The sequence below is a fragment of the Loxodonta africana genome, chromosome 7 (assembly GCF_030014295.1).
Source record: "Loxodonta africana isolate mLoxAfr1 chromosome 7, mLoxAfr1.hap2, whole genome shotgun sequence".
Taxonomy (NCBI): domain Eukaryota; kingdom Metazoa; phylum Chordata; class Mammalia; order Proboscidea; family Elephantidae; genus Loxodonta; species Loxodonta africana.
In genome coordinates, this window is record NC_087348.1 from 36,846,268 (window position 1) to 36,856,796 (window position 10,529).

Below are 10,529 nucleotides of genomic sequence, written 5' to 3' on the forward strand. Positions count from 1 at the left end.
TTCTCTTTTTGCCAAAGAGAAGGGGAGTTGCTCTTGGAGGCCCTTGCCTCAGGATCCACCCATCCTTCTCAAAGCCTTGCCTGATTCATCTCTCAGCCTGGTGCTGCCCCTCACCTCCTTCCTTGTGGCTCACGGGAATTCCCATTGGAGAGCAGAACCTGAATCTAAGTAGCCATGGGCAGGAATCCCAGTTCCGCCATTTACTATTTATGTGACCTTAGGCAATTTACTTAACCCCTCTGTGCCTCAGTTTTCTTATCCATAAAATTTTAAAATATGTACAAAACATCTGGCCAGCATGCTTAGTAAATGGCAGCTGTTACTTTTGCTGTTAATAATTAACAGTAAGTCTTCACAGAAAAAAAAAAAAGACTCATCGGGAAAATTTTAGGGGCCCCCTCCTCTCAATCCCTCAACTGTCCTGGCATGATAAAATACGGGTGTTTTTGTGTTAAAGATGAAAAAACTGAAGCCTGATAAACCAATGACTTTTTCAAGTGCACCTAGCTCATCGCAGAACTTGGACCTGGATTCCAAGTTCACAGAAATTTAAGACACCCTGATGTGCCAAAAAGTTAAATGTACCTAAGAAGGCAGAGAAACGTAGATTTAAAGATTTGAGAGTTATTTTCAATGGGAATCCAATCAGCAATGAGGATAAAATTCCTCTGAAATTATAAGTCTGGCAAAACAATAAATAAGAAACTTTAAATTTTTAAAAATTAGATCTAAGCACATCTTCTTTTTGAGAACTCATTAACAAAAATCTGGCTCACTTATATTCCCCATTGTCACTTTTTTTGTTTGTTCCCTTTCACTAGTTATTCGCAATTACTCAGGCCCAAACCATGTTTCTTTATAACAACATTTTTGTAAATTGATTTAGGTTCCAATAAAAGATGAACATAAAATTTCTTTGTTAATGTTGTCATACTCTCAGTTGGTTTTGCTCGGTGATGTCTTTGGTTTTGCCTAAGCTGCTGAGGCGAGGACACTCCAGGATGAAATGAGCTGTCTTTAGGCACAGTTAGTCACAAAGCTTAGGTTCGAGCATTTCTGCTTGGAATGGGCCTGTTCCCATCAACCCACTGACGTTTATCAAAGGAAATGTAATATTCATCCAGATTGGGACTGGAATGAGTTTTTCTTTTCTATTAGATGAACAGCGACAACACAATGTACTTGGAAAAATCATAACTTTGTGCTTATGCTAATTGAGGAACTAGTATTAAAATCAAGTGTTTGTGGCTTTGAGACTTATAACACCTGCATTTTGGGGAGTCTAAAGTCCCCAAGTGGCTATTGGAAAATGTTTCTTGTTTTTTTCTTCTCATTCTCAGTAAGTTAGAACATATGGCAGTTTCAGGTCCCTACTTCTCTATGTTGTCTCCATATCTGCCAATACAATTCTCTGCCTAAAGATACCAACCCATCACTACCTCTAGTTTCATTCACCAAGTCTGATTGATGCTGGGATTGGGCAAAGTCGTGTTATTTTAAAATTTAAATTTACTAAATTCATCTTTCTTTTACTTACAGGGCCAGTTTTCAGTAAACTCAGTCATTCGCAACTTCTATCTTACCAGTTCTCTGCAAGCAAAGAGAGGAAAATGAACGGTATGGCGTGCCCATTTTACAGATGAGGACAATGGGGACCGTACTGAGATGCTGTAAACAACTTGCCACCCATCTCAGCAACATCCTAGTGCTGCAGGGACTTGGTTTATTTATGTGATAGTGTATAAAACACAAATGGTCAGCCTTTGTTTTAGCAATGGGATAATGATGGCTTTCATCAAAGAGGGCTTATCTACAGAACTAATGCTTTGGGTCTAAAGTTCTGGAGTTCTCAGAGCCTTGAAAACATTTATTATTTTAATAGCTCTCCTAACATTGCTATCTTGTAAATAGGTGAAAATAATATCCCATTTTAGAGATGAAGAAAATGAGACTTAAGAGAAAGTAGATTGGCCTGGGCTTAAAAACAAGGAATAAAATCTAAGACTTCTGTTTTTCTGTTTCCACCACTTTGGGGTACAGTTCTCCCTATTTTCTAACTTGGATACACACAGCTGGTTAGTTTAACACTAATGGGTGTCAGGTTCATCCAGAGAGCATGACCTCAGTATGTAAATTATTCAGCAATGAGGTTGATGTGACTATTTATAGGTCATAAATCAGTTATGTACTCAGAAATATGAGAACAGGTCCTTAAATAGAGAGGCAATGGTTACCTATCTAGGGCTTAATTTAAATATACAGGGCCGAAGTCAGGCATAGTTTCATATCTGATACTTTTGCATTCATTGTGTATTGGGAGAAGTAGATAGGAAATAGGTGTGTTAAGTATAGCGAGGGATGAGGGCTAAGTCCAGGTATGACAAAATGAGTTTCTATCACAGGCAAGCTCCCAACAAATGGTTATGGCTGCCTGATGCACTGTGTTGAGGAAGATTCTGAGGCCAAGTTCAGGTTCAGTGGAAAACCCACAGGCCACAGATTTACTATCCCCAGCTTGATTATTTCATATCCTTTCTCCATCAATGATAGATGTTTCATGAAAGCGAGAACACTGGGTCACATTTATTCACCATAATTGTCCTGCTGAATCTTATGAGCTGATGCTTCTCCTGCAAACAGTCAAGGAAAGAGAAACCAAATCGCCTCTTTTCCAAGAGCATTTACAAGATTGAGATCATGAAGAAGAAATAAGAGAGATCCCAAGGTCCAGCTGTGACACATCAGGTTGCTGGCTGGATTTGGGAAACTCCCTGCCACCATCATCCAGAGAGGGAGATTTCTCTGCCATAACTAGGTTCTGAGACCCAGTCTGCCCCGTATCCTTTTCTTCTTTGGTAGTATCTCTTTCTAATCGTTCAGCATCTAAGTTGATTTAAGTGTATAATTACATCTTATTTCAGTGTGAGGGAATGCCAGGCCTAACGATGTGCTTTTGAGGTTATTCATAAACTATAAAGTGCTCCAGTCCTTTGGCTTTGGTTACAGCCCTAAACAAGTCCTTCCAAGGAATCTCCACTGTCCTCCTCCTTCAGGCCCAGAGCCCTGGGGTTGTGATCCCTGTGGCTGCTGCTTTTCTTGTTCCTCTCTCCAGGCATACATCAAACAATCGCTCTTAGACCTTACTCTAGTCTCTGAAAAATCAGGCCATGTCCTGTTTGGATGCCAGGCATACCCTTGTGGCTTTCTGTTCAGAACTGCACTATCTTCATAGCCGCTTGGTTCACCACCCTGCATGCCACCTCCCTGGCACTGCCCTCCAGATACCCTGCTTTCTCCCAGGCTTCATTCTCTAGCCTTTACCACAGACTTACCCTTCCTGCTGGTTTGAGTCCTGACTTCTGGGTTTGTACCCTTTAACTATTCTGATTCAGCTTCCCTTCTGTGCAAAATTTCTTTTTTAACTAAAAAAATTATTAGATCTCCATAACTCCGTTCCCATCTTCCCTTGGAGCATCATCCTAAATGGATGAAAATAATTTACCTCTATTGACAGCTTATGTGCCAGATACTTGTCCAACCCTTTACATGTGTTATTTCAGTTAATTCTAACAATAATCCTATCATTATCCCCATTTAACAGGTGAGAAGAGTGAGCCACTTGAAATAAATTATTCAAGATCATGTCAAGTAATAGGTGGTGATATGACTGGCAATCTGATTCCAACTTATCATTTTGCAATATCTCCATTTGATAATGCAAAATTACATTTGCATATCGAAGGCAATTGCAATCTTGTCTACTTCCAAATTCATGACAACCCTTTCTGTCCCCCCAGTGATAAAACACAGGTTTATTACAGAATTCCCTAACCTTTAAAAACACCCCATGAATACATGAGCGTGTTCACTGTACTGAAATGTACAACTTGTGATTTTTGTACTTTTCTGTATGAATGTCATCCATTAATAAAGATTTATTCAAAAGCTACTCCCAGGCCCACTTATACTTCCTGTGTTCATTTTAGGAGTACAATGCCATTTGCCAACGCTTTTGGGGAAGGTGAATTTTGCAACAGCATCTCTCGTCAGATTTCAACGTTTAGGACTGAACAAACATTGCACTAGCTTGTCAAGCTGTGCCTGACCCCGTGTGCTTTATGTGATACGGAGGTTGTAAAAAACTTATTAGAACATTATTTCAGTAAGGGGAGGAGGACTTTCTGTTATCGCAACCAACTTGTGCCCTAACAGATTTAACTTGGAAGATAGAAGGCTGTAAACTACAGCTTAATGCTTTCACTTGTTTGGAATTTGGGATTTAACTCATATAGGTGTATTATTTAGCTCTTCAAGTTTCCACATTTCAATGCTCACAGGAAATAAATAATAACAGTAAGAGGATATGTATTTGTGCTTACCAAAGCACCAATTTATCAAGTAGGTATGACATGCGTTATCTCATCTAACCTCCACAACAACTCTGTGAAGTCAAGTGATTAGGTTTCTATTTTCCACAGAAGGAAACTGGGGCTTAGAATAATACTGCCTTATTCGCCCAAGATCAGCCCAAATCTGTGTTAAACCAGTGTTCCTAACTCCTCAAGAATAAGTCCTGCTACTTCTTATTAACCGTTTGGACCCTCACAACATCCCAGTGGATTAAGTATTACTTTCCCCATTTTGGACAAGGAAATAGGCCGAGGGAAATAAAGTAATTGGCTCGACATCTGCAGAACCTGGACGCAAACTTGGGTTCTCAGACTCCAAATCTGGTAATGCCTTCCACTAGGTAAGGCCATGGCTCAGGCCCACGTACAATTTATTTATTTTGATAGTAGATAAACTAAAGGAGGAAGTAACTCAGCAAAATGATAAAATTGTTTAAACATCCCCAGTCTTGAAGGATCTCTCTGTGATACTTTTAGCGGCTCAGCAGCTTTAAGGCAGACATTTCTACAGCTCTAATTGCAAATATTTTAGTTTTTAACAACACGTCCACCTGCCCTCTGATCTTCACCGGTTTCTTTTGGGACAGTAACCAAGATCTGCTTCTGTGGAGGGCAGAGTCTCCTACACACAAATACAAATATAAATCCAACCATGATGTTTGGTCTAGTTCAGAGGTTTTCAACTGGGTGCAACTTAAACCGCTGCTCCCCACCCAAGGATGTCTGGAGACGTTTTTGGTTGTCACAAGTGGGAAGAGGTTGGTTTGCTGCTGGAGTCTAGTGGCTGGAGGCCTACATTGCAGAGGATGGCTTCCCACAACAAAGAATTATCCAGCCCCAAATGTCAATAGTTCCGAGAGTGGGCAGCCCTGGTCTAGTTAATACTATTAAACACACACACACCTGATATTGCTTAGGATTAAATTGACTTTGGAGATTATAGCAAAGTAATGAAATTGAAGGTATTCTCCAGAGAGTGGACTGCTTATTCACCAAAATTTATTTATTTACGAGGTATAACCGACCTGTTTCTAATTATGACATTGGGTTACCATCAAAACCCATACAAGACAGTTAAAATGAAGATTTTAAAAAGATTAGAAACCATTGAGACAGTAGGGAGAAAGAATGTACAGTCAACTTCTGCTAGTCACTGGGGATTTTCTGTCATAATTCTTTAAAAATCACATTGATTGTCTCCTCTACTTATTTAAGCACTTTGTTGGTACAAGCCAAGCTTTCATTTGTTCCAGCCCAGAAAGAATTAGAAAAGAAGGCCTGATGAGTTCCAGTAGTTACCTCTCTGCCTTGGGGAAGAAGAGGACCCTCAGGTTTTCAGACAGAGTTCAAATTGTCTTTAGGCTGAACTTTGAAGAGATAATGGGGTTACTTCTCAGCACGGGGTAGAAAAAAGAATACAGGGGCTGAGAGAAGGGGTGTTGGGTGGGGAAGGTGTGCAATCAGTTCTTTACAAGGGTGTTTTCATACTTTGTTTTACCGTCAAATTCCAGAACCTCAGAGATAGTCATATTCCAATACAAGTATAAAAATACCTTAATATCCATGGGTACCAAAAGAAAACCAAACCCATTGCCATAGAGTTAATTCCAACTCATAGTGACCCTATAGGATGAGTAGAACTGCCCCATAGGGTTCCCAAGGAGCTGCTGGTGGATTCGAACTGCTGACTTTTTGGTTAGCAGCCTAGCTCCTAATCACTGCACCACCAGGGCTCCATCCATGGGCATGGGTATGGGTGTGTAATATTCTACCATAAAATTGTAAAATAAGAAAACTTAAACCCTTTCTTCATTCATTGTTTATTATAATATATAATGCCTCCATTACATTTTTTCTATATTTACAGTATCTTTGCATTACTGATGGTCTTTATAGGGAGCTAGCCATTTCATAATTTTGAATGACATTTTGCATTATTCAACAAGAACCAGTTGTTATTGAGTCAACTCTGACTTATGGTGACCCCATCTATATCAGGATAGAACTGTAGGCTCCGTAGGGTTTTCAGTGGCTGATTTTTCAGAAGTAGATTGCCAGGCCTTTCTTCCAAGGTGCCTCTGGGTGGACTTGAACCTCCAACATTTTGTTAGCAGCTGAGTACATTAACCCTTTATACCACCCAGGTACTCCACATTTCCAACAGAGTCCAAATATTAATTATTATCTGTCAAATAAAAGTTATCCTAAACCCGTTGCCGTCAAGTCAAATTCTGACTCATAGCGACCCTACAGGACAGAGTCCCATAGTGTTTCCAAGGAGCAGCTGGTGGATTCGGGCTGCTGACCTTTTGGTTAGCAGCCAAGCTCTTAACCACTGAGCCTCCAGGACTCCGCCTACCTCCTATCCTACACCAAAAGAAATTACAAGTAATAACAAGGTAAATGTGACCCTACAGGACAGGGCAGAACTGTCCCATAGGGTTTCCAAGGAATGGCTGGTGGATTTGATTTGCTGACCTTTGGGTTAGCAGCCAAGCTCTTAACCACTGAGCCTCCAGGACTCTGCCTACCTCCTATCCTACACCAAAAGAAATTACAAGTAATAACAAGGTAAATGTGACCCTACAGGACAGGGCAGAACTGTCCCATAGGGTTTCCAAGGAATGGCTGGTGGATTTGATTTGCTGACCTTTGGGTTAGCAGCCAAGCTCTTAACCACTGAACCACCAAGACTCCACCTACCTCCTGTCCTACACTAAAAGAAATTATAAATAGTAACATGGTAAATGTGAAAAAAGAGAAATCATAAAAATACAAGAAGAAAATCATAGGTATTTTTCCAGTTTTGGAGTTTGGATGACCTCTTAAATCAAGGAACAAAAGGTGGGAATATACATGAAAACCAGAAGATTTGATTACTTTTATAAAAATTAAAAACTGCAGATCTGATGTTTAATAACATTCAAAATTTGAGTGTTCACCTTTGTTCAACAGGTTTTGATGGCTTCCATTAAATTATTTCTTTTGGAGTAACTAAGTGGTAACCTAGACCTATTACCGTTGAGATGACTCCAACTCATAGTGACTCTATAGGACATGATAGAACTGCCCATAGGGTTTCTAAGGCTGTAAATCGTTACAGAAGCAGACTGCCACATCTTTCTCCACAGAGTGGCCGGTGGATTCCAACTGCTGATCTTTTGGTTAGCAGTCAAGCGCTTAATCACTACAGCACCAGGGCTCCTTAACTAGGTGGTACCCAAAAAACCAAACCAAACCCAGTGCTGTCGAGTCAATTCTGACTCATAGTGACCCTATAGGACAGAGTAGAACTGTCCCATAGAGTTTCCAAGGAGCGCCTGGCGGATTTGAACTGCCGACCCTTGTGGTCAGCAGCTGTAGCACTTAACCACTACGCCGCCAGGGTTTCCAATTAGGTGGTAGGAGAGCAAATTCTAACTCATTGTGCAGCTGCTAATATTTATGACGTCATTCATGTTTAAAAGTTGAGCTTATTTACCTGAAAGGAACTTTTAATAGTAAACTTTCAATTTTCAGCTTACTTCTGGGATTTTCACTAACTTATACTAATTATGATTTTTACTTATTTATTTTGAGCACCTATGCCATAGAGCCCTCACAACAATCATGCAAGGTATTATCTTTACATATGAGAAATGCTGGGGTTTAAAAAGCCTAAGTGTTTTGTCTAAGGCCACACAGCTGCTGTGTGCCTACTGAGTGCCCTGTGACAGGCATATAAAGATGGTTCGAACCTGAGAACCACACCAATTGCCGATTCATGGAGACCCTGTGTGTGTCAGAGTAGAACTGTGCTCTATAGGGTTTTCAATGGCTAACTTTTCAGAAGTAGATCATCAGACCTTTTTTCCAAGGTGCCTCTGAGTAGACTCAAACCTCCAACCTTTTGGTTAGTAGCCAAGTGCGTTAACTGCACTATCAGTATAGAGCCTGAGAAGACCTGCCGACATTTACAATACCAATCTCACCACCTCAATCAACCAAAGTCCCCTCGAGCCCCACATGACACATCCGCACCATTAAGATATTGGGATGCCACCTGTTCACCTTCTCCAGATGTTTGTCAACTCAGAAAATGAATGTGAGGGCCCAGACAAAGATGTATGATGCAGCCCTATGTGCCAGACACCATGTGAAGCACTTGACATGAATTATTTCATTCAGTCCTCTCAATAGCCCTACCCGTAATACCCGTTTCCGTAGAGTCCATTCCAACTCCTAATGCCGCTATAGAACAGAGCAGAACTGCCCCATACGGTTTCCAAGGAGTGTTTGGTCTATTCGAACTGCCAACCTTCTAGTTAGCAGTCAAGCTCTTAACCACTGTGCTACCAGGGCCCCACCTCAATAGCCCTAGAAGTAGGTATTAATAGTTGCATTTTATGAGATAGAGAAACTGAGGCTCTGAGAGGTTAAACAACTTATCCAAAGGTGCCTTATTTGAAAAGGAACAATACTTCTTAAGTATCAGAGTCCAAGTTGCTTGGTTCCACTCCTCTGTACCACCTTAGAGTAAGGAAGGGTATTCAAATAAAAACATGACTTATGGATTAATTACGAGTCGATTCCAAGTCATAGGAACCCTAAAGGACAGAGTAGAACTGCCCCATAGAGTTTAATCACAAGCTAGAGTACCATATTCTTTTCCTTAAAGTTTGGTGGTTATAGGAGGGTCACATGATTCTTCAGTTATTTTAATTAATGGGTAAATATTTGCAACATGACTTTGTATGACAACTGATTTTTGATTGCTATGCTGTGTGCCATCAGGTCGATTCCGACTTACAGTGGTCCTATAGGACAGAGCAGAACTGCCCCCATAGGGTTTCCAAGGAGCGGCTGGTGGGTTCGAACTGCCGACCTTTTGGTCAGCAGCCTGAGCTCTTAACCACTTTGCCGCCAGGGCTCCTTAATTGTTATACGAACATCTAAATAAACATGCATCCTCCTGTCCAAGAAGTTCAGCAGCTAGTCAACTTCAGTCTTCTATGGAAAAGACCAGCAAAGGACACTGGCCCAATCCAGACCACGGCCTGGTTTTGTGAGGCCCATGATCCAAAAATGGTGTTTACCTTTTTAATGGTTGGAAAAAAACAAAAGAAAAATATTTCATGACATGTGAAAATTACACGAAATTCAAATGTCACTGCCCAAGTAAAATTTGTACTGGAATACAGCCACACATTGATTTACGTGAGACAACAGCAGAACTGAGAAGCTGCGATGGAGATTGTATGGCCAAAAAAGTCTACTCTATATTTCTATCCGGATCTTCACGGAAAGTTTGCTGACCTCTGCTCTAGAGCATTTACACATTCAGGCACAATGTGAGCTTCTGAATTTTTTTTTTTATGAAATTCTGAAAGATATTAACTTCTTTTCCAGGAAGAGCACTTAGTCTCCCTCTGAAGAATTCTGACAGCCTGTGCTAAGTTGAAATGACACCATTAGGTTATGGTTCTAGTGGCTAGCCAGTCCAGCTTTAAAGACCCTCTCCCTACCCCCCCATCTGTTAAATACACAAAAATTATCTCTAGATGGTAAAGCCAGGTCTTACTACCCAACCTGGCCTTCTGTTATTCATCTTGACTCTGTTATGGGTTCAGTTTCACAACATTACGAGTTCACCCAGGCTTCTTGAATCATGTATAGGGATTTTCATTTTCGATCTCAAACTTATACACTTTCTCTGCTGTGGATTTTTTTTTAGCTCAGAGTACTAAATTGCCTACACTTGTAAAATAAAGCCCATACTTTTTTTTTTTAACTTTAAGAAATTAAAATTGAAAAAAAAATCCTTTTTATTGAGAAACTAAACTTAATTTTGCAAGTCAGAGTAAGAAAATACCTTCATACCCAATGATCTCAAAGCACCTCTAGGGAAAATACATAACAAGGTAAAGAACGTGTTTATTTTTTAAATACTGATTATTTCTTGGAGGAAATACTATTTAATGGAAAAGATGTGACTAGTAACAAATAAGAGTCCTAGGCTATTTCTGGTTCTGCCAATGACTCACTTTGACTTTGGGCAGATACCTCACCACTGTTGCTCTTTATCTGCAAAAACTGGACTTCATGCCTACGGGAGTTGCACGGCTAATCAATGCTTGGAAA